This window comes from Callithrix jacchus, chromosome 3, assembly GCF_049354715.1.
Source record: "Callithrix jacchus isolate 240 chromosome 3, calJac240_pri, whole genome shotgun sequence".
Taxonomy (NCBI): Eukaryota; Metazoa; Chordata; class Mammalia; order Primates; family Cebidae; genus Callithrix; species Callithrix jacchus.
Window position 1 is genome coordinate 150,862,158 of NC_133504.1, and position 26,357 is coordinate 150,888,514.

General features: G+C 38.7%; 1 protein-coding gene across 3 annotated transcripts in view; it reads right to left on the minus strand.

The window, feature by feature from the left end:
* GRXCR1 (glutaredoxin and cysteine rich domain containing 1) overlaps positions 1-26,357 on the minus strand; it is a 156,446-nt gene that overhangs the window by 93,745 nt on the left and 36,344 nt on the right. For 2 of the 3 annotated variants that reach the window (XR_004740964.3, XR_008480250.2), the window contains exon 1: positions 24,413-24,536. The exons of the other annotated variant lie outside the window; for it this stretch is intronic. The gene's annotated coding sequence lies outside the window, so the exon portion shown is untranslated. Of the gene's footprint in view, positions 1-24,412; positions 24,537-26,357 lie in introns of those variants that run through there. 3 annotated transcript variants of the gene reach the window in all.

The window sequence follows — 26,357 nt, forward strand, 5'->3', positions numbered from 1 at the left end:
TGGAAGCTGTAAGAATCTACTTTAGGGGTTGAAATACCTGTACTTTATCTCAGCCTGATTCTTTCATAAATGTCGGTATGATGAAGAGAAGTGATTTCAATCCCTGCAGAATTCCCAGAATAGACTGAGAACTGAGGGCAAGAAAGCCAGCGAAAATTCTGAATTTGAGAAAATTGGACCCAGCCTTAGGCAATTCCCTTATTTCTATTTTCTCCTCAGACTTCCAGGCTCTTATGTCTCTCTGACTGTACTAATGATCATGGTCCCAATGTCACCTAAATACACTGACCGCCAGGGAAGTAACAGTTAGGAGCCATTTATGGGAAGCTTGCTTGGTGCAGGAAGCTAATATGTTTTATAAGTATGGAGTCCTTTAACTCTGTGAGTAAGGTAGGTACTCTTATTATCTTAGCTTTACAAATGGAAAACCTGAGGCATAGAGAAGTATGTGACAAGACTAATGTCAGGCGACTAGCAAGTGACAGAGCTAGTATCTGATTCAAGTAAATTATAGAACTCAAATATCTACATGACCTCATTAGCCATGTTCTGACTCTATCAATATCTCAACTCATTTGATAAACAATAAGAAATCAGAGGTGCTAATAAAGGATTTATGAATTTTAAAGTTTCTTAAATACATAGACATTTCAAATAAATAGTGTATTGGTTTCCTATTGCTGCTATAAACAAATTACCACAAAGTTAGTGGCTTAACACAACAAAAAAATTTATCTTACAATTTTAGGGTTCAGAAGTCTTAGATGGGTTTCAATGGGCAGAAATCAAGATGTCAGTAGAATCCCACTCATTTTGAAGGCTCAGGGGAGAAATTCCTTGTCTTGCCTTTGCCGGCTTCTAGAGGTTCCCCTCATTCTGTGGCTCGTAGTCCCTTCCTCCATCTCTGATTCTGACCTGCCTGCCTCCTTTTTATAAATACCCTTTTGGTCACACTGAGCCCATCCAGTAATCCAGGATAACATCCCTATCTCAAGACCCCTAACTTCAGTACATCTACAAAGTCCCTTTAACTGTAAATTAACGGGTTCCAGAGATTAGGAGATGGACAGCTTTTGGCTGAGTGGGGGCGAGGAGTATTATTCAGCAGCCTATCACAGACAGATTGTAAGTACCAAATTATAGGCAAAGGACTAAAGGGCTTATTGGATGACATCTTCCTCGTGCTTATCAATTTGCTGTAAAAACTCAATCTGATGGTAATTCTAATAAGGTAACCATGAAACACATTGTTCTTCCAAAACCCTTGATACTATCACTTGTGCGTAGGACTTTTCTGCAGGTTGCTACTAAAGAAATGGAAAGGGCTTAAAGAAGAAACAAGTGCATTAAAGAGAGGGAGATGATTTGCCTGTTCTTTATGTTTTCTACTGTTTTCTATCTTTTATCTTGCAATATGCTTTTCCTCCAGTTGTTAAAAAAAAAAAAAAAAAAAAAAGGGCCCTAGAAATTGCCGTGAAAAGCAAACAATGAGCATGACCAAGTTAGGGAGGTACTTTGCATTACATGAAAAGGAAGACACAAATAAAAATGTTTTAATTTTTTACATAAAGTTGCAGGTTGAATTTGTCTATGTGTTCCCCAAAGTAATCTAGGTAATTTTCCAGCTCAGCTTCAAAGAAAACAAATAACCACAAGATTTCAAATGCAAGAAAATGTTGCCTTCCCAACTCTTCTGCAATTCCCCCAAATCAGGTTGCTTTAATTAAAGCACCTAAATTGTGAGGCACATAAAGCATACACAAGGAGATGTGGGGAATAATGATCAAGACTATAAAAGTGCTCTTTTTTCACTATATATACTGTACCATTTGCCATGACTGATGTAGTTTTGTAAAGGAAGTTTGACATTTATTACTGATTGTCTATTCCAATTAAAAATAAGCACAGATTTTTAAAACAAGATTGATTGCTGTATCATTATCAGAAGGAAGAAAACAAAGTTATTTCTGGAAACATTGGGAATTGTTTCTGGAAATGTGGGCAGACTCTGCTTGATTTGTCACCAGAGCTCTTCACTGGAGCTAATTATTTGATTTTTGAGATTTGGCCATTAGGAAAGGGAATCTAACTGAATTATTGAACAAAATAGTAAGTCTCATTAACTGGCAGATTTTATCATGTACGGTTTTATCAGTAACCCGATTAACATTGGAAAAATCATTCACTGAATGAAGTCTATATTCCAAGCACTATGTCAATTGAATGTATTGTTATAATCTTCACAACACACTATGCAACACGTATTACTATTCCTTTTTCACTGACAAGGAAAATGAGTCACAGGGAGATTGCTAACTTGCTTAAGGTTATAAAATCCTGGGACTCTTTTCCATTGGCAAATATAATATTCCTTGTCCCTAAGTTTTTCTCTCACGTGTCTGGTCACTCCTCTGTGTTAAGCTAGGGGGACTCTTTCCCCTGAGCCTTCTGGTTCCCAGAGGCTCTCAGCTTTGTCCACTGACCACCTCCTCCTCTCTGATGACCTCAATCAAAATTTCAACAGCTAACTTGAAGGCTATTGAAACCCCCAAATGTACATCCTCAGCTCAGACTTCTTTCCTACAACCCATACTTGAAGTCCAGCTATCTACATAATATCTCTACTTGCAAATGCTTCCTATACCTTGAATTCATGAAACCTACCAAAACCAGGTCAAGCAGCACTATGTCTAGGGAGCCTCTCCCAACTCTCCATTCAGTGGGATGTGTGCCGCCTATCTTCTACACCCCCAGCACTAACTGCACCATTATTAACTTCCTGAGATCAAAAAGGTTATGTTATATGAGTTTGCATCCTCTAGACTTAATACCTGAAACATAATCATAGACACTGCTTTCATCTAAATAATTGTGTCCCCCCAAAATTCTTATGTTGAAATTTAATACTTAATGTAATAGTATTAAGAGATGAGGCTTTTGAGAGATGCTTAGGTCATGAGGACAGAATAATCATGAATGAGATTAGTGCCTTTATAAAAGAGGCCAGAGAGAGCTGGGGTTTTCATTTCGCCATATGAGAATACAGCAAAAAGTTCCTGTCTATGAGGAAAAAGCTCTCATCAGGCAAGCAATCTACTGGGCTGTGATCTTGGACTTTCTAGGCTCCAGAACTGTGAAAAATAAATTTTGTTGTTTATAAATTACCCAGTCAAGGATATTTTGTTATACTGGCTTTAATAGGCTAAGACAGACACTAAGCATAAGAACAAACCAAAATTTGAATCTCAGGCTGTCTGATTCTAAAGTATATGCACTTTTCACTCTAGGATAATAACATACTATGACATAATATAAGATAAATTCTTAAAAATAAAAATACCTATGGTGCTTTCATTCAAAATAAGCAAGCCAACAAAATATCACTATTATAATATCAAATCATTGTCACTTAAGGAAGCATTTGCAGTGACCTTCTTCCTATCTCATTAACAATTTTTAACATAAAGATGATGACTACTTTCCTTCTAGCCAAGTATATGAGGTGGAAATGCAGGTTGTTGCTGTGGCACGGCTATTCCATTGGGTATGTATCATTCTGAACAGTATAATTTTATAGCTCTTGCCTCTGATTAAACTGACACTACATTGCCAGTCCAAAAACTGCAGCCTGAGTGTTGCACAGCAGCCAACTGCTTCCCCTGAACAACATGATGCATTCAAACAGATCACCAGATGGGCTTTTTTGCTTGTCCTTATCTTACTATTTTAACAACATATAGAGAAGGAAAGGCTGAAAAACTTGTTTACAATTAAAAGGAAATAATGTGGTAGTTTAAGTTAATTATTTTTAAATACTGGAGAGTAAGACAGTAAAATTATGCTCAAAAATATGCATTTGTGAGAAGAGGAAGGGGGGATAAAATAAGCTATCCACTTCTAAACAGAGCATCGTTATCCTCCTTTTATGTAGTTAGATGCTTGTGCAGATGCTAACCATGGCTGAGGAAAGCCAAGCCGGTGCCCTTCACGTCATCTACCCTCCACCTGGTAGCACCTACTGAAATGGTAGCTTAAAAGTCTCCAAGAAAATAACCACCCTGTGTAGAGCTCCATTTACAATCTAAACATGTATGCCGCAGCCACTTCTTCAGCCAGCACTGGGAGGGAGAAAGCATCTTTCTCTCTATTTTCAAAGCTGTGAGAATGTAAGTATAGAATATGCCAGACATGGTGTTACCACTCCCAAAGATAAGAAAGAAAAGAAGGAAGGAAGAAGCAGAAAGGAGAGATCTTGACAGTATTTCCACTTTCACTGTCCATCTCCTTTCTTGCCATGGCCATGATTTATTTACATGATTCCATAAATTTCTCTTTCTTTCTTTGTTTCTATGAGTTTTTTTTTTTTTTTACTCTTCTGTCATGAGCAACTGTCTGAGTCTGCTTAGATGGCTACAACAAAATACCCTAATCTGGGTGACTTATAAACAACAGAAATTTATTTCTCACAGTTGTGAAGGCTGGGAAAGCCAACATCGAGGCATTAGTAGATTCTGTGTCTGCTGAAGGCCTATTCCTTATAGATGGCATCCTCTAGGTGTGTCCTCACTTGGTTGAAGAGGCAAACAAGCTCCCCTTGGTCTCTTTTACAACAGCACTAATCCTATTCATAAGGGAAGAGTGGAGGTAACCTAATCACCTCTGAAAGATTTCACCTCTTTTACCATGAGCTTGGAAGTTAGTTTTCAGCATATGAATCCTGACAGTGTACAAACATTCAGACCATGACACCAACCAAGATACTGACTGATACAACCAAGATTCCAGCAAACTTAGTGAACTAAATTAATTTTTCTGCTCTCCAAAAATAAAAACCTTTCCTGAAACAGCCTTTTGTGAGATAACAGAGGCAGCATTTTTCACATGCTTTGGGCATAAATTTATCTCATATATCACCTGAGCTTGAATAGAATTAATGCAGACTTTAAGAATGCCTGGCTGATCTCCTTCCTCTTGGCTACTGGTACACATGCTATTAAGAATTCTGAATATATAGGTAGGAAAGCCAAGTTTTAATCTCATCTCTGGTACTCTGTTATAAGATGATTTATAACCGATTCCCATAGTCATAAAATAGATACCTAGATATCTATGTCACCCAGCCCTTATGAGGATCGAAGAAAATGAATGGCAAGACTATACCTTGTATGAAGATGCATAAGTGGTTGTTATTAATTACTGACTATCCCCAAAGCACAGTCTTTGAACCTCTGTTCTCTTTTCTATAAATTTCTTCCCATGAAGTTTCATCTGTTTGATTGCATAAAACTATCACCTTGTTGCTCCTGGATCCCAGATTAGTATTTCTTTTTTTCTCACTTGTGCTATAGTCTAACAGACATTTCTTTTTAAAAAATCTTTACACAGTCTCAAACTCAACAAGTCTAAAAGCAAACATTTCCCCAATCCCATGTTTTCCCTGATCTTCCCTTTGGTTGGTCCATCTTCTACCAGACCCTGCAGTCTGTCTCCTTCCATCTAGTCTTCTCTATTCATTGCACTCAATCATAGGCCATTTCCATTGAGGCAGCATTTTTATAAGTGTTCTCTCTTATCTGTATTACTCTCTTCCTGTCATTGCCTTCCTATTACCAAACGTATAGTTCCAACTATAAAAATAGACATTTTCTTAGGACATGAATCTTATTTTTCTTCTTTGTCACTAATATCTAGAATTGAGTTTCTCAACTTAGCACCATTGATATTTTGGAGCACATTTTTAATTTCTGGAGGGAAGCAGTGCTGTCCTGTACATTGTAGAGTGTTTAGCAGCATCCATGGAGTCTACCTGTTAGATAGCAGTAGCAATCCCCAAGATGTAAAAACCAAAAATGTCTCTAGACAATGATAAATGTCTTCTAAAAGGTAAATTTAACCTACTTGAGAGCCACTGACCTACATCAATATATGATACATAATATTTCATCAACATATAGCACAAAATAATATACCTAATGTATAACACAAAAATACTTCTTGAATGAATAAGTGATACTTCAGGAATGTTCATGCTCTTCTCCATAAATCTGTTGTTGCTGTTGTTGTTATTGTTCTCGTTTTTATGGCTTTGGTTTAGTTGTTTTTCATGCTCCAGATGCTCCCTGCCTGGTACCTTATCCTAAGAGCCACACGAGGTGCTTATTAAAACTAAGCGTCCAGGACCCTGCCCTGAAGATTCTGATTCAGAAGCTCTAGAACTGGGCCCAGGGAACTTATTCATTAGCAAGTACTTGCAGTGATCTGTAAAAATGTGTAAGTTTGGGAATGAACACTGAACAGGAAGTAAAGACATCAGAGTTCCTTCCCCAGAACCACTAAACTAACTGAGTGGGCACAGAGAACTTTACTTCAATGTTTCACTTTCCCTCTGATTTATATACACAACTTTTTCTTTCAATGATTAAAAAAATAGCTATTTATTGAACAATTACTATGCATCAGACACTGTGCTAAGTGATTTCCTATGTCATTGAAAATCTACCTATATGTGCTATTTTTTAGAAAGGTGGAAGCTGAGACTCAGAGATATGAAACAATTTGTCCTACCTAGTTCACATAGCTATGATGTAGAAAACCAGGATTTAACTCTGGTACCACTATTTCCCAAACTGATAATGTGATGCATTTATTAACTTGTAATATCCAGCCCTTCCATCAAGGGCTTTGTGGCTTCCTCCTGCTCTAAAGCATCCTCCCTTCTCCCCATACTCTTCAATCCATGATTTACCTATTTATTAATGGCATTACATCTACAAAGTAAATTGTGAACACCATGAAGGCAAGATTCAGATTTTCAAGATCTTTTCAGTTGTTGTTATCATAGTTATCAATTTGTTACTACTTTCTGCTCCTGAAATAAAACTTAGTATATGGAAATAGAAAGACAGAGCAAGGAAAATTAAATCTTCTGAAATTCCTATAAGATGCAAGATGCTTTTACAAAGCGTGATCAACAGATCACCAGCATCAGCTTTCCTGGGATGCAGGTTCCAGATACTGGTCCCATTAATTTTGTTATAGTAACTCCGTTGCTGCAGTAAGAACCCCTCATGATTATTAGGCACACTACCATTAATTTTGTTATAGTAACTCCGTTGCTGCAGTAAGAACCCCTCATGATTATTAGGCACACTACAGATTGCAAATTACAGAAACCTGAAGTCTTACAGTGCTCTCACCATGAAACTGAATTTTTAAACTGCATATTCTATTTGTGCCCCATAGAGAGTAAACAAACATTCTACAGAAAGTTTGCCTTTTTTTATGTCTGTCAAGGGATGAGATTGTCACTTTCTTTTTCTCACTTTCGCTGAAAGAGCTCCTAATTAAAACCTCCCACTGAGCTAACAGTGAGTCAGGTTCAGGTAACTACTGTGTCTTATTTCCTTGATTTTGTGAAGGAAGATAGAGTAAAATCTTATTTAAAAATCCAATTTGTTTTTAAAATATTCATTTGATTTTTAAATACACCTCAACTCCCCCACCTTTTCTCAGTGTATACATTTCACAATGCATCCAGTTTACCATATTTGAAGTATTCAAAATAAATTATATCATTTTTCTTCCTCTTGTATTTTGGAGAAATAATTTCATTGTTGTTACCATGCCTACTACCAGAATACTTTCCAATTACAATGCTCTAGTCCCACACAGATAATTTTAGCTTTACTCTCTCTCTCTTTTAAAGACAGCACAAGAACAAGCTGTGAGTTTAAACTCTCATAAAAAGGTTTTGAAATTATGTGATCAAGTTGTTTAAAACTGGAAGGATTAATAAGGAAAGCCAAATTAATAAGGAAAAAAGCCTTCCTGGGAGTTTCCTAAATTGACCTCTCTATATTATTTTTTTTAAAAAGAAGGAAAATTGATATTGCCACATACCTTAAGTATGTTTGTTTGTTTTGATTTTCAATAGTGGGGATAATTTTGTCTTCTAGAATTTACACACTCATTGATATGCGTCATTAGCTGACTGATCAATGTCATGCCCTTCAGTTTATTACCATTAAAAAGAAGCTTGATCTACTCAATGCCAACTAAGGCTGACACCATGGTGTTATGGGGACAATATTGGTCTAGGAATCAGAAGTCCCAGATCTTATTTTCAGTTTGGTCACAACTTTGGAACCTTTACATAATACCTCTGAAACTCATTTGTCTCTCCATTAAATAAGAGGGATGGATTAAATCAGGGGAATCAGATTCAAAGGTTTTTCAGAAGCTAAAATAAATTTGGGAAGCAAATGTCAGAAGCCAAATAATTATGTAATTCCACAGGGAATAGTGGCAACTATGAAGAACTGGATTTTCATTCCTCCTCAGTAGGCATTCAAATTAAAAGTAAGTTTAAAACATGGTTATAAACAAACCTCTGAAAGTCAAACTCAGCCTTCAGGTTACTTACGATTCCTGAACAAGAGAGTTTGTCCAGTACCTTCCAGTTCCAACCATGTCTTATTCTAAAATAGCAAGTAATGGTAATTGAAACTACCAAAGGTAATGATAAGCATTAACATTTACTTAGTGCATACCATGAATTATAATAGCATCATACAATAAAGTAAATCAGGTTTAATCAATTTCATAATTGATTAAATATTCATGTTATAAGCCTTAATAAAGAGACTTAATGAAGGATAAAAATAATATTTGAAAATATTTTATATAACAACATTGTTTAATGTTCTATTCCATTAAAAAGTAGTAAATAAAATTATTTTGATATCTCTGTATCACTGAAATAACACCATATGCTTAGAGGACATAATTATAAACCAGAGAGCAAAAGCAGTAGTAAAAAGTGAATTATCTAAAATGTGGATCATTTTTAAAGTTAAATGACAAAAGATTTTATCAATGCCATTTTAAAGCTGATATAGTCGTAGTCTCAGAATAATAAAATCAGAAAAGGTTTCTAGAAGCCAACTAATACCATTCCTTGATTCATTTATTGGACTATATTAAAGTTGCAGTCTAGTCACAGAAGTTAACAATTTATTTTTATCCAAAGTGCCAAATGAGATCATAGTCATTGAAACTTAATAATTTGCATTTTGGTTTTAGCTCCAACATGTAAAGAGGTTGAAAGTTGTCACTCTTATCCTTACAACAAGATAAAACAAGACAATACTGAAAATTAGTGACTTTTGGGGTGTCCATGAAAGAAGCCACCCTGAAAACTGTAGAAACAGATGCATTCAGGGAGATGTAGCTGAGATCTGCTCATCTGAAACAGAAGTCACCGAAGCCATAAACTGGTAAGAATACTTACATGGTAATTTTGATAAATTGCTGGAGGTGAAGTGTGCACTAGCAAGAGAGGGAGAAAGATCAAGGGGCCACTGTCTTAGGGGGACTTCCACACTTTAACTCCTGGGTTTTACCTCTGGGAATACCAGCAGATTCTCACCATGAAAACCCCAGAAAGATCCTCACATGGCTCTGGCATGCAGAGGAGCAGAAGCGGCATAATCACTGTTCAGTGTGCTCAGAGCCTTCTCCACCACTGAGGTCTGCTCTCCCCGGGTAGAGGCTTTGCCAGAGCTTTATCTCATTAAAGAAAAGACATTACTCCCCCTCTAGCCCCTCTAATACTTGTATCTCAACTATGGGGGAAAAAGTAGAAAATAGGACTCCAAGAAACCAGATCAGGAGTACTCCAGATGAAGAATGGAATGAATGGCAGTGGTGGGGGATGATATATTCCTGGGGAAACACTGAAGGTCACACACAGTGCAGAGACACAGATTCATCAAAAGGCTGAGATGCAACCATAATGTTATGGAATCTTCTCCCTCTCCAACATATTACCACCATACTATCTGGACACCAGTACAATAATAAAGAATTGTAACTGAAAGAAATACAAGATAAATATTCTCTCTGAAGATGGGTGATTACGCAATTTCAAGGTCAAAAGACAAGACAAAAACAAAAACATCAGAAGAAAGCCTTTCCTTTAAGATCTGAAACAAGAAAAGGATGCTTACTTTCACCATGATTATTCAACATAGTACTGAAAGTCCTAGCTAAAGCAATCAGATAAGAGAAAGAAATAAAATTCGTCCAAATTGGGCCTGTTGTGGTGGCTTATGCCTGTAGTCTCAGCTCTTTGGGAGGCTGAGGTGGGCAGGTCATGAGGTCAAGAGATCAAGACTATCCTAGCCAACACGGTGAAATCCCATCTCTACTAAAAATTAAAAAATTAGCTGGGTGTGGTGGTGCACGCCTGTAGTCCCAGCTACTCAGGAGGCTGACGCAGGAGAATTACTTGAACCCAGGAGGCAGAGTTTGCAGTGAGCCGAGATCACACCACTGCACTCCAGCCTGGTGACAGAGTGAGACTCTGTCTCAAAAAAAAAAAATTGGAAAGGAAGAAGTCAAATTATCCTTGTCTGCAGACAATAACATGACCTTACATATGGAAAAACCTAAAGACTCCACTAAAAAACTATTAAAACTGATAAATTCAGTAAAGTTGCAGTATACAAAATCAATGTACAAAAATTCATATTATTTCTATATGCCAACAGTGAACAATCTGAAGAAGAAATCAAGGAAGTAATCTCATTTGCAATAGCTACAAATAAAACAGAATTCCAAAAATAAACTTAACCAAAAAAAGTTAAATATCTTCACAGTGAAAACTACAAAATATTGATGCAAAAAATTGAAGAGGACACACACAAAAATAAAAACATATTCTATGTTCATGGGTTGGAAGAATCAACATTGTTAAAATGTCTAGCCAAAGCAATCTATTGATGCAGTGAATCCCTATCAAAATACTAATGAGATTCTTTACAGAAGTAGAAAAAGCAACTCTAAAATTCATGTGGAACCACAAATGACCCTGAATATTCAAAGCCATCCTAAGCAAAAAGAATAAAACTGGAGGAATCACATTACCTAAATTCAAATGATACTACAGAGCTATAGTACCCAAAACAGCATGGTACTGGCATAGAAACGATCACATAGACCAATGGAACAGAATACAGAACCCAGAAATAAATCTATACATCTATAATGAGCTCATTTTCAACAAATATATGAAAAATATACACTGGAGCAAAAGTAGTCTCTTTAATTAATGGTGCTGGGAAAATTGAATATCCATATGCAGAAGAATAAAATTAGACCCATATCTCTCACCATATACAAAAATAAAATAAAAATGAATTAAAGACAAATCAAACCATGGAAGATGGCATGATAGAAGCAACTCAGGATTGCATCTCTCAGTGAAGGTGCAGAGGGTGAGTCCAAGCCGCATTTCCAGACAGATCGTTGTTGCCCACAGAACAGGGAAATTTCCAAGTGTAGGAGAGACACGGGATGCCAGCGCCACTGTTTCAGCTGGTGTGGCCGTTTCAGCCGAAGCCGCAGCGCAGTGACACTCCGCACAAAACACACTGGTCTGGGTGCCCTGTTAAATCGGCAATCTCAGATTTGGGAGGGCAGATTAGCATATCCATCTGATTAAATGAGACTTGGACAGTGAGCCAGACCAGGAGATTCCTGGGAAGGGACGTTTGAGCTGGCACAGTGGGTTGCTGCATGGGAAATCACACAGATCCCGGTGCCCTATCAGCAGGCGACTGAAACACCTGGGAGAGAGTCAACCTTTCAACTTAAAAAAAAAAGGGCTCTGAGGAAGGGAGCCAGGTGATCAGGCTCAGCGGTTCCCACCCCCACAGGTACAAACAAAACAGCGATTCAAAATGCTCAGTGTTGAGAGTTCCACTGCGGGCACAGCTGAACCCAGAATGGTGCAGCTTGTTGAGGGAGGGGCGTCCACCATTACCAAGGCATTCCACACCTACTGTGGTACATTCCCATTGCTAATGCAGCCTGCCATTGCCGAGGCAACCAGCCATAACAGAGAGACTCCGCCAACAGGGCAGAGCCCACAATAGCAGGGCGGAGCCCACGGCAACAGGGCAGAGCCCATGGCAGCAGGGTGGAGCCCATGACAGCAGGGCGGAGCCCAGGGAAGCAGGGCAGACCCATGGTAGCAGGGCAGAGCCTCGGCAGGCAAATAGTGACTAGACTGACTCCTAGCTGGGCAGGACAGTACAACGGATACTCATAAAGAAAGCCCTGACTCCCCCAGACAGAGCATCAGAGGAAAAGAAGGGGTTTTATAAGTTCTGCTGCAGCAGACTTAAACATACTTGCCTAACAACCCTGAATGAACAACGGAGCTCACAGTTCAGCACTTGAGCTCCTATAAAGTACAGACCGTCTCCTCAAGCAGCTCCCTGACCCCTGTATATCCAAAGAGTCACCTTAAAAAGGACTGATCAGATGGACATTTGGCAGGCATCATTCTGGAACAAAGATAGCAGAAGAAGAAATTGGTTGCATCCCTCACTGTTCTGCAGCTGCTACAGGTGTACCACAGACAAGAAGGGCCTGGAATGGACCTCAGCAGTCATACAGCAGAGGGGCTAGACTGTTAGAGGAAAACTAAGTAACAGAAATACTTCATCATCAACAATCTGGGCCTCCACTCAGAGACCCAATCAAAAAGTCAGCAACTACTCAGATGACAGGTGTATAAATCCACAAAGATGAAAAGAAACCAGCACAAAAAGGAGGAAAACACCTGAAACCAAAACCCCTCGCCTCCTATAAAGGACCAAAACTCCTCACCAGCAAGGGAACAAAGCTGGATGGAGAATGAGTGTAATGAAATGACAGAATCAGACTTCAGAAGGTGTATAATGAGAAACTTCTGCGAGCTAAAAGAACATGTTCTAAATCAATGCAAAGAGACTAAGAACATTGAAAAAAGATTTGAAAAAAGATTCAAGGAAATGATAACAAGAATGGACAACTTAGAGAGGAATATGAATGAGTTGATGGAGATGAAAAACACAACATGAGAACTTTGTGATGCATGCATAAGTTTCAACAGCCGAATTGACCAAGCAGAAGAAAGAATATCAGAAGTCGAAGATCAACTCAATGAAATAAAACCAGAAACCAAGATCAGAGAAAAAAGTGCAAAAAGGAATGAACAAAGTCTCCAAGAAATGTGGGACTATGTGAAGAGACCTAACCTATGTTTGATAGGTGTACCAGAATGTGACGAAGAGAATGAATCCAAGCTGGAAAATACTCTTCAGGATATTATCCAGGAAAATTTCCCCAACCTAGCAAGGCAGGCCAATATTCAAGTCCAGGAAATACAGAGAACACCACAAAGATATTCCGCAAGAAAAGCAACCACAAGGCACATAATCATCAGATTCACCAGGGTTGAAATGAAGGAGAAAATACTAAGGGCAGCCAGAGAGAAAGGTCGTGTCACCCACAAAGGGAAGCCCATCAGACTCACAGCAGAACTCTCAGCAGAAACTCTACAAGCCAGAAGAGAGTGGGGGCCAATATTCAACATCCTTAAAGAAAAGAACTTTCAACCCAGAATTTCATATCCAGCCAAACTGAGCTTCATAAGTGAAGGAAAAATAAAAGCCTTTGCAAACAAGCAAGTACTCAGAGATTTTGTGACCACCAGGCCTGCTTTACAAGAGCTCCTGAAAGAGGCACTACACATAGAAAGAAACAACCAGTACCAGCCATTCCAAAAACATACCAAATGCTAAAGAGCATCGACAAAATGAAGAATCTGCATCAACTAACGGGCAAAACAGCCAGCTAGCATCAAAATGGCAGTATCAAATTCACACATAACAATATTAACCCTAAATGTAAATGGGCTAAATGCACCAATCAAAAGACACAGACTGGCAAATCGGATAAAAAACCAAAACCCATTGGTGTGCTGTATCCAGGAAACCCAACTCACATGCAAGGATACACAAAGGCTCAAAATAAAGGGATGGAGGAAGATTTACCAAGCAAATGGAGAGCAAAAAAAAAGCAGGAGTTGCAATTCTTGTCTCTGATAAAATAGACACTAAAGCAACAAAGATCAGAAGAGACAAAGAAGGACATCCCGGGGATGCAAGGCTGGTTCAACATACACAAGTCTATAAATGTAATTCACCACATAAACAGAACCAAAAACAAAAACCACATGATTATCTCAATTGATGCATAGAAGGCATTTGACAAAATTCAACAGCCCTTTATGCTAAAAACCCTCAATAAACTCGGTATTGATGGAACGTATGTCAAAGTAATAAAAGCTATTTACACAAACCAACAGCCAATATCATACTGAATGGGCAAAAACTGGAAGCATTCCCTTTGAAATCCGGCACTAGACAAGGATGCCCTCTCTCACCACTCCTATTCAATATAGTACTGGAAGTTCTAGCCAGAGCAATCAGGCAAGAAAAAGAAATAAAGGGTATTCAAATAGGAAAGGTGGAAGCCAAATTGTCTCTATTTGCAGACGACATGATAGTATACCTAGAAGACCCCATCACTTCAGCCCAAAAACTCCTGAAACTGATAAGCAACTTCAGCAGTCTCAGGATATAATATTAATGTGCAAAAATCACAAGCATTCCTATACACCAATAACAGACTTAAAGAGAGCCAAATCAAGAACTAACTACCATTCACAATTGCTACAAAAAGAATTAAAATACCTAGGAATACAACTTACAAGGAATGTAAGGGACCTCTTCAAGGAAAACTACAAACTACTGCTCAATGAAATAAGAGAGGACACAAACAGCTGGAGAAACATTCCATGTTTATGATTAGGAAGAATCAATATCTTGAAAATGGCTATACTACCCAAAGTAATTTACAGAATCAACGCTATCCCCATCAAGCTACCATTGACTTTCTTCACAGAACTGGAAAAAACCACCATGAACTTCATATGGAACCAAAAGAGAGCCCGCATAGTCAAGTCAATTCTAAGCAAAAAGAACACAGCAGGAGGCATCACACTACTGAACTTCAAACTATACTACAAGGCTACAGTAATCAAAACAGCATGGTACTGGTACCAAAACAGAGATATAGACCAATGGAACAGAACAGAGGCATCGGAAGCAACATAACATATCTACAACCATCAAATCTTTGATAAACCTGACAAAAACAAGCAATGGGGAAATGATTCCCTGTTTAATAAATGGTGTTGGGAAAACTGGCTAGCCATGTGCAGAAAGCAGAAACTGGACTGATTCCTGAAACCTTACACTAAAATTAACTCCAGATGGATTAAAGACTTAAACATAAGATCTGGCACCATTAAAACCCTAGAAGAAACTCTAGGCAAAACCATCCAGGACATAGGCGTAGGCAAGGACTTCATGAACAAAACACCAAAAGCATTGACAACAAAAGCCAAAATAGACAAATGGGACCTAATCAAACTCCACAGCTTCTGCACGGCAAAAGAAACAGTCACTAGAGTGAATCAGCAACCAACAGAATGCGAAAAAATTTTTGCAGTTTACCCATCTGACAAAGGGCTGATATCCAGAATTTACAAAGAACTCAAACAGATTTACAGGAAAAAAACAAACAAGCCCATTCAAAAAGGGACAAAGGATATAAACAGACACTTTACAAAAGAAGACATACATGAGCCCAACAAATATATGAAAAAATGCTCATCATCACTGGTCATTAGAGAGATGCAAATCAAAACCACATTAGATACCATCTCACGCCAGTTCGAATGGCGATCATTAAAAAATCTGGAGACAACAGATGCTGGAGAGGATGTGGAGAAATAGGAACACTTTCACACTGTTGGTGGGAGTGTAAATTAGTTCAACCATTGTGGAAGACAGTGTGGCAATTCCTCAAGGCCTTAGAAATAGAAATTCCATTTGACCCAGCAATCCCATTACTGGGTATATATCCAAAGGACTATAAATCGTTCTACTATAAGGACACATGCACACAAATGTTCATTGCAGCACTGTTTACAATAGCAAAGACCTGGAACCAACCCAAATGCCCATCGATGATAGACTGGACTGGGAAAATGTGTCATATGTACACCATGGAATATTATGCAGCAATCAAAAATGATGAGTTCGTGTCCTTTGTAGGGACATGGATGAATCTGGAGAACATCATTCTCAGCAAACTGACACAAAAACAGAAAATGAAACACCACATATTCTCACTCATAGGCAGGTAATGAACAATGAGTACACATGGACACAGGGAATGGGGTACTACACACTGGGGTCTATTGGGGGGAATAGGGGAGGGACAGCGGAGGGGGGAGCTGGGGAGGGATAGCATGGGGAGAAATGCCAAATGTGGGTGAGGGGGCGGAAGGCAGCAAAACACACTGCCATGTTTGTACCTATGCAACTATCTTACATGTTCTGCACATGTACCCCAAAACCTAAAACACAATAAAAAATAAAAAAAAATTTTTTTTAATGAAGCATTATTTCTTTGATCTTCCTTTCCAAAACACATAACCATAATCTAATTGTGGTGAAACGCTGAATAAATCCCAACTGACGTTCTTTAAAAACCTGACCAGCACTCTTCATGACTATCAAGATAGATCTTTGAAACCAAGAAAAGCCTGAGAATCTGAATGTAATATCTAACCTAGATGAGATCCAGGAACAGAAAAAAGGACAGTAGATGAAATCTAAATAAAGTATGGACTTTAATTAATGATAATTTATCAGTATTGTTTCATTAACTGTGACAAATGCACCACACTCATTTTAACATGTTAATAATAGAAAAAATTGGGTGTGGGTTATATGGAACCTCCTTGTACTATCTGTGTAATTTTTCTGTAAATCAAAAACTATTCTAAAATATAACATTTTTAAAAATGCAAAAGACCAGTAAACATGAAAAATTCTAGCACTAGTAATAAAGTTCTGCAAATTAATGTAAAAATCTTAATAGCTTTCTATAACTCAGATAATTGCTAATTAAAATTATAGAACTGGATGTTGTTTCCTTCTTAAAGACCAATTTTCAACTTGGTATATGGTCCCAAATGTCAGCAAATTTTGGTCTACAGTAATTTTTATTGAACATCAGTTTTAACAAAAATTGGCTATCTTGTTTTCTAATATTTACATCATTTGACAATGAAACAAAGTCAGTCCAAAGAAGGATACTTCTCACCTGCTCCTCCCTGCTGCCCAAATACCAACAAGTGTTTTTTCACAGAAACTAAAAGGTAGGATGGGCATTCTTTAATGAAATATTACATTCCCCCCTTTAAAAAGCAATGTTGTTCAGTATAAAAGACTGGAACATCCATATTATCTCACTTTGTATGGTCATTGTACAACTTTTCAGAAGGGATATGTTAACGTGTGAAGGAACACTAGACTTCCAAGTAATAAATGCGTTCAGATTATTCGAACAGAACTTTAATCTAAATAATATTAAATGCTCTTTTTCATCTTGCCAGCTGCTTCTGCCCGGCATTCACGCTCTTTCACTATACAGCCTATTTATCCTTCATTGCACACCCAGCCCACATCTCAGAGGTTTTTCACCACACACCTCCACTTGTTCAGAGCTCCTCTGTATATCTGGATCTTAATTTTATTTCTGACTTGCCTGAGGCTTAGTGGCTGACTGTCTGAAATGTCTCCTTCCTTCCCTCAAATTCTACGCACCTTTGAAAGCCTAGCTTAAATCACATCTGTTGCACAAACTGTCCCTGATTTCTCCAGGACCTAATTATTTCTTTCCCCTCTTCCTTCCTATACTTCCGTCTGTAATGTTAACTTTACCACTTAGTGTACATCATCCAATTATTTCCCTCAGTAGTTCTCAAAACACTTTCCATGGACCACCACGTTTTAATTTAGTTGTGTTTTTCCTGTCTCTCAGTGCTAGAATTCTACATACCTTATTAGGGAAAGTGCTAAGTTCGCTACTGTTTTTGTCTCTGAGTGCATGCATGTGTGTATCTTTCTAAGAGTCTATAATTCTTTGAAAGTAGAAAATATGTCTTTCACTTATATGTAACCTACCAAATGTAATGTTTAACATATGGTACATGAAAAATACTTGTTGGCCTTGAAATATTCCTGAACAGTCAGAGTTTCAGGCATTCCAAAATAATCTGGTTTATCAGGGAACTTTTTAAAGACACTTTCTGTCCTCACCAGAAGCCAAGAGTTATGGAGCCCCCACTGTAATCTTCAACCAAAATCCTGATTCCAGACTCAACTCCTGGGCAGGAAATATTCATTGCCAAGTTTTCTAAACTTCAGAAAAAAGTGTCACTGACCATAAAAATAATTTCTGTCCTGGCTCCTAAGCTTTCTCTGAGCTCATTGACATGGCCTTGTCATCACCAACCAGTTCTTCTCAAGTTCCTATTCGGACACGAATCTGTATGAGTCACTAGTCTTAGCTGTTATATATGTTTCTATTATTGCAAAGTCTATTCACACAGCAGGTTTAACACAAACATGGATAACAGATAAGTGAAACTATTTTGTAAGAACACAAAATAGAAGTCAAGTTTTAAAAGGCACTCTATTTCATGATAAAGCAAGTGCAGGACTGGAGAAAGGTGTAGTATTCTGTTGGCTAAGATGCAAAAAGAATTTGTTTTTATATGTGTGACCTAAAATCCTTTCTATAGGCGGTTCTCTCATATAATTCTCATGGAATTATATGAAAAGAAGTGTTAATCCATGTGTTTAAGCATAAAAGAAGAGAGAGAAACTCTGTGAGAGAGAGGGAGAGAGAGAGAGAGTATGTGTGTTTATGTGTGCGTGTGTGGTGCAGAGGCTAGATGTTAAAACAAATTTCAATTTTCTCATTACAAAATTGTTCAATGCATCAATTTTGCACTTTTTACTGCTTAGTATCTCCATCATTCAAATAGCACTTTGGATATGCTAAACTGTGTAGATACTTTTATATATATCTATGATATCACATGGTATATTATGACGTCTCAACTCAACATAAAACTTACGTTTTCAGTTAACTGTCTCTGTGTTTCATGAAATCCCATAATGAAGAAGAGGCTTCCCTAAAGAGTCCACAACTTGTCTTCTCCTTTCTAATTTAGAGCTGCCTCATTTGGATATTTAAAATAGTACTAGTAATTTTCAAACTTCGATCTTGAACCTGAGGCCAAGTTTCCTCCTGCTCCAGGTTCTGCCTGCATCTGCCCTTGATTCATCTCACTTGGGGGAAGGAGGTGAAGTGCTGTGCCTGGCTCTTACCTCCCTTTTTCATCTGTCTTCAGAATATCAACTTCTTCTCCTTGGGAGTGAGTATCTTACTGTGTTCAGGCTGCTACAACAGAGTATCATCAACTGGATCGCTTTGTAAACAACAGTTCTGAAAGCTGGGATGGCCGAGATAGACGTTCTACTAGATTTAATATCTTGTAAGAGCCCATTTCCTGGTTCAGAGGTGGCATCTTCTCCATATCTTCATATGGTGAAAAGGGAAACAAGTGCTCTGGGGTGGGTCTCTTTATAAAGGCATAAATCCCATTTATGAGGGCTACATGCTCATGACCTAACCACCTCCAAAAAACAACCTACTAATACCATACCATTGGAGGTTAGGTTTTTAACATATGATTTGGGGGAAGATATAAAGATATTGATTTAGTCAATAGCAGTGAAGAAGAGGAAATGGGAAAAGGGCAAACATCTCACTTCACTGAGCAAATAATCATCCCCTTGATGAACATGCCAGTTGCTGATGCTACATAAGTTAGGAGAGTGTGAGTGCTGTCTCTAACAGACCCAGGCAGCTCCCCTTGATGTTGGTAGTTCCTTGTAAGGGGTGCCAATTCTTCCAGCTGTTCTACATCTAGTGGGTTCAAGCAACATGCCTCTGACTCAGGAGTCCCCTTTTCCCCCTTAAAGCACTGGTTTTAGAAAGTCAGTATCCTCCTTTGTCACTACCCTCAATAGCCAGGCATAGGAGGTGGAGGTGTCTCTTTTATACTTATTTAAGCTCAGCATTAGACATGGGATGTGTCTTGATTTCCTCTCTGCTCAGTAATTTCTCACCATGCCATCTCTGTTTAATTCTCTTTCCCTATGTTTTAATAATAAATTTGCCAGTCAGAAGATTTTCTCATGAAGCAAAGGTTCAATAGTTGAGTAAAGTGACAGTGTCTCCTTTTTTGATGCTCACTAGAATCATACAGATGATTCATCATTCTCCGCACTGATCCCCTTCTTTCCTTAGCTTGAAAAAGAGAAAATACCAGATCCCCTTATTTTTTCTCCACCTCAAGGGGTAGAAATGATGGTTAATGGAGGAGTACATTCTCCCAACTACTTCCAAGTCTCTCAAACTCAGGAGCACCTAACCTCTTTTATATTTAGCCTTGGTATTGGCTGTAATTCCAGGGTGAAAGGGAGTAAATTCTCTCTCAACAAATAAACCATAAACTGTCTGGGGACAGAGATGCTTCATGTTTCTAGAAGCTCTGGAGAGTTCAGGGCCCTGTACAAATTGCCTCTCTCTCTCTCTCTCTCTCTCTCTATCTGTGTGTGTGTGTGTGTGTGTGTATATGTAAATTTCTTTATTCTAGAGCCACCTATGTTTGATCCTTAACAATGCAATATAGCCCTTGCATCCTCAAGATGCTTACCTAGTGATTTAGATAAGCAAACTTTCTCAATATGTTTCACAGGCCAGATACAGAATTTGATCCATGTTTAAATTTGCATTTATGAATTTTGAGATGCCCTTAACCACATTTCAACTGAATCAGGATGGTAATTGGCTACCAGTTCTCCAATCTTTGGTGCTGACTTTCTGAAAAGGTGTGGAAACTTAAAAGAATGTGCTAAAACCCCATCTAAATATCCAAGCACAGAAGAATCCCCAGCTTCTTGTTATTGAATCAGAGTAGGCACACAGTTAATTTCACTGACAGACTGATAGAGAAGCTGGATAAGAAACTTCATCCAATATGGTAACTTGCTTGAAGGGTGTCTTGACCATTGTCTCGCTGGTCGACATTTGACAGGATAGTGACATGAAACTGTTTCTGTCACAGTTTTGGCTGTGACCTGAAAGTGGAAATTAACAAACAGGTGCCAAAGGGCCCACAGGTCCTAAAAGGGTGTTTTCTTGAATAGAAAACCAATGTGTTCCACAGACCTGCAACAAGAGCATCACCTGGGAACTTGTTAGAAAGACAGAATCTCAGGCTGCAACCCAAACCTACCGAATAGACCTTGCATGATAACAGCATCCCCAAGAGAGCTGAGGGCACAGAGCATGCAAAAGGAACAAAGGTAGCTTTATCGCTAACCTCACAAACTCAAAGTAGGTAAAAGGAGAGATCCAAAAAGGGACAGAGGGCAAGAATTTCCAGAGCTTGTTACTGGAGGACATGTGTTGTGGCATTTTTCTCTGTCCTTTATCTAGGGAGATGGGTGGAAGGGAGTTTTAAGAGAAGGACTCAAATAGAGTTTGACCTGGTCTATTTCTCTTGCAGCTGATGAAAATGTCTGCTGGCAAAAGGCTGCTAAGAGGTCATGGCTGCATGATAAAAAGATGGCATTGGAGAGAAAACTGCAGTGAAACCAATTCTGGAGGAGTAATGTGTTTTTTCCCTGGAATTAAATGTGTGTCATGAAGCAGGGAGTAACCTGAAGCTGTCATGAAATCTTGCCTAAGAATACTACTGTGGGAAATATATTCCAAGGACTGAATAGAAGCAGCTGGATGCCAGGGGCCAAGGAAGGAATCTGCACAGGCCTGGCAGGAGGACTATAATGCATACACCAAGAGGAAGGCAGTGAGATGTTGGTCAAAGGACACAATATTTCAGTAAAACAGGAGAAATAAGCTTAAGAGATCTATTCTACAGCATGCTGAGTGATATGGTTTGTCTGTGTCCCCACCCAAATATCATCTTGAATTGTAGCTACCACAATTTCCACATCTCATGGGAGGGACCCAGTAGGAGGTAACTGAATCATGGGGGCAGGTCTTTCCCATGCTGTTCTCATGATAGTGAATAAGTCTCACAAGATCTTTTGGTTTTATAAAGGGGAGTTTCCCTGCCTCTCTATTGCCTGCCACCATGTAAGATGTCCCTTGCTCTTCTGCCATGATTGTGAGGCCTCCAGAGCCATGTGGAACTGTGAGTCAATTAAACCTCTTTCCTTTACAAATTACCCAGGCTTGGTTGTCTTTATTAGTAATGTGAGAACAGACTAACAGAGTGACTATAGTTGATAACAATGTGTTATATTCTTGAAAATGGTTAAGGGGATAGGAAATAGGTTTTAAGTCTTCTCATCACACACACAAAAATGATAAGAATGTGAGGGAGTACATATATTAATGGCTCAATTTAGCCACTTCACAACATATACATATTTCAAAACAACATGTTGTTAAAAAGAAATATATATAATTTTTATTTGTCATATAAACATAAATTTTTAAAAAAGAAAACAATTGAAAGACCCAAAGAAGCTATCATAAATACAAAAGTATCTAATGAGAGGAAGAATCAGGCTTGGAAAGGTGAAACTCCTGGAAGATACTATCACAAGGTTACATTTTATCAGCCACAGACTTCTTCTCCCCCTACCAACAAAAAACTTAAAGAAGTCAGAGAAATTCTAATGGCAGGTGGAAAACAATACGGGAAGTAGAGAAGTCCCTCATACCCCAATCCCTGCTGCAGGCCCACCAGAATGAAGACGACCCCAATTGGAGGATGGAAGAAATTAACTTTGATTGAAATTCAAAACTTTGATCATTTCATTGTGCATTTTACCTACTGACTGTACATTTTACTTATTGAAAGGGACCTGTAACCAGAAAACCTTTTATTTCTATGCAAACTTACTGAAAGTTTTTCCAGCATTTTGAGAAGAAATAATCCATAAGTTTGAAAGACAACAGAGAGAAGAGTATTTATACCCTTTTCCAGTGCCATTTGTAAAAAAAAAAGAAGAAAAAAGAAAAAAAAGAGAAAGAAAGCTAGCTTTTGTTTGTCCTCAGGAAGGTTGGTTCAAACATGCAGCATTATCCTTGCGTTTATTCCATGTAATCACTCAGATATAACTCTTGTTACTAATCCTGCTGGCTGTTTGCTTTAGGGTTTGCACTTGATATGTCACTTCTTACATTACTAAGAAAATGTACTGGCTTGATCAACTTCCAATTATTGTTGTATCAAAAGAAAAGAAATAGGACAATTGGAAGGAAGGAATTAAAATTACTGAGTGCTTTTCTATATGCCAACGACTATGACTGGACTTTACACATGTGTTATCTGATCACTACGCCCATCGTTGATCTGAGAAATCCAAGGCTCAAAAAGGTAATAATTCTCTTATATATGGATGACTAATAGAAAAAGGAACTAAAAATTTAACCCAGACCTTGCTGACTACACTGTGTTTCAATCTAAGGAAACCAATAATAATAATAATAATAAGTCTCTATTTTAGCCATTAGTCTCAATATTTAATCAACGAGAGTCAATACTGGCACTGTGATCCAGATGCCAGAGGCTAGAGAACTACATAGATGGATAGGAGGAAAGGAGAGATAGAAAATGCAGAGATTTCATATATAACCTAATGCACATCTTAAAATTAACATATCTAAAATAAACATCCAGATATTCAAAGACAGGCCCACTGCTTGGTTTAGAAGTTAGAAGCTAATCTGTATAAGGAAGAATCTAAAGGAAGAGGAGAAAAGGCCTGACTGAGATGGGGAAAGGGTCTAGAGAAATTCCTCATGATGAAGAACAGCCAATGGAATTTTAGTACAATGCTTCTAATAGTAAGTCTTAACCTGGTGCTTCTGCTGTGCTGGGATTCCTTTCCCTAGTCTCCCCACCTTTGATGTTAATGGCATTTTAAGGGAATGAAGAAATGTATAAGGGTGATAATGGGCAAGGTGAGGCAAAGAGGGCTTATCAACAGAATTGAGATCAAGAATGGAAGAGAAAATCTACTGAGAAAATCAGCCAAAAGGCACAGCGTCAAGGTTTAGGCTCTGGAGACTGCCTGGCTTCAGCCCTCAGTCCTGTCATTGACCAACACTGTGGTTTTAGAAATGTACTTGACCTTTTTATACTTCAGTTTCCTTATCCCTAAAATGGAAGCAGTAATAGAACTGGATCAAAGGAGTGATTGTGAGAATTGATGAGATAATTTGTGCACAGAGGGTATAAAAATGCTTGGAACAATTTTTATGGTGATGGTATTATAATTATTATTATCATTGCTATATCAAGGATTATTTTTGAGGAATGGTGGGCCCCTCTCCATTCATTGGATGGGGGGCTTGGGTCATTCTATTCAAATACTACATGAAATTAGACTCATTTTGAGATGCTCAGGTAGCCTACCCTTGTGTTATTTTAAGTAGCATCTCTCTGTCTTCTACTTGTCACCCCGACCTGCTTCCCTCATCCACACAAACACAGACCCAACCTCCAAATTCTCCCCAAATAAATGTAGGAGTTTCTAAGGGAACTCACATATGCTTATGAGTGGGATTCTCTCCACAGGCACTCTGGGGCTGCTACATTTCTCCTCTTGTGCTTTATCTCTGACTCTCCTGACTGGTCACAGCATCTCCTGACTGGTCACAGGATTTCTGCTGTGCCAGTCAGGAGAGTCAGAGAGTCAGAGAGTCTCCTGACTGGTCACAGGATTTCTGCTGTGTCACAGAGAAGCCTCTGTGACATCTCTGTTAATAAAGACCCTAATGCTAGTGCAACTGAAAGTGATCTTTTCTTTCAAGTCTTCTCTACTCCCTAAGCAGACTGTTATAGGCCACTATGCAAACCTCCTGTGTGGGGACATTTGCCTGCTAGGGTGAATTCTTATAAGGCCTTGCCATCCTACAGGCAAATGGTGCCTCTTGTTAACAAACAGACTATCATTTTTATACTTGCAGACTGACTTCACTCTTGTGTGACAGCTGGTCATCCTTTATAACCTATACACAATATAATAAGAGAGTGCTGAAGACTTAGTAAGTAATTATATCCAGAAACTAGATGTTAAGTCCAGTGTGCAATTTTTGTAATCAAATAAGGCAGTATCTGGAGTTTCAGATGGTACTGTATATGTATTTTGATTTTCTATATATAATGATGTTTTGACATCTTTCAAAAAATAAAGAAAAAAATCTTTCTGGATGGGGAAAAAGTGCTCCTCCAGAGCTAGGCCAGTTCTTAGAGATAGCAAAGGAATAAGCCTGAAGCATGCCTTTGATATGCAAACTAACCAATCCAGAGACATACCTCTTATGTCTGCTCTATACATCCCAGAAGGTAATGTTCTGCTCTAACTATACAAGGACCAGGGATCAGGCAGCTAGAAACCACCCCTAGAACATTGAGCCCCAAAGTATTCTAACTAGCCAATCCTAAATTATTTATCCTGCCCTGCCTTGCCTTTCCCACGGAAACACCAGTAAAGGCTGTGACCCAACCTCTCCCCTTGCTCCTGTCTTCTGCCTCCTGAGCACTCTGGTCTGTTTCCATGTGCTTTTCCATGCAAGCACTGCCCGCTATCTCCAAAATCTGTGAATATAACAAACTTTGTTTTCCTGAGCCTCTCGTCCATCTCCTTTTGTAACCACACCAGACTGACCATCCCATAAAAAATACGGAACACAGAGTAATGCAGTTACTCGTATAAAAGTTATGATTAGCCCCTGCCATCAGGACCTTACCCTGGGGAGGCAGAACCCCTGCCAACAGGACCTTACTCTGGGGAAGCAGAAGACCATTGCTTCTAATATACCTTTCAAGAGGATATGCAGGCACATAAGGAACAAAGCTTCCTAAACATCCTCAGGCCTGACATTTCCTGATGTCACTTGCTGGATGTGTATTCTTTATACTTATTGTAGTGAATTCCAACTTCTAAAACATGTTAGTATCAGAGGGCTTTTAATGCCAAGCCTTGAAACCTGCGCAAGACTATTTCTCCATATGTGCTTCCAAGAGTAGAAGCACCAGCTAATACCCCAATGATTCATGCCATCCCAAGGTGTGAAACTAATCCTGCTGCACATGCCTGTGACTCTCTACCCCCTGGCTTGCTCTCAGCTGGAATTTTGGAGAGTTAATGCCCCCATGAAGTAACCCTCAGCCAGATGAGTACTGAAGGATAAATAGCCCAGATTCTTTGCCTCCCCTGAAGAGTGTTCTATGCAGGATTGAGCTCAAGTTGTCTATAGCAGTAATTTGTTTAAGCTCAAGCACCTTTGGTTTTCTTTTATTGGTTTTCTTCCCTTCTCTGCTCAATCTCCATTCTCCTACAGGGGCTTCCTGAGATCACTTCCCCAATAAATTACCTGCACTCAAGTTCTTGTCTAAGGAACTCAACCTAAAACATTTACCCTTAACAGGGAAAATTTTCCTCCCCACCTTCCTACTCCCCACATTTCTACTGTATTTTCTGTTTGTG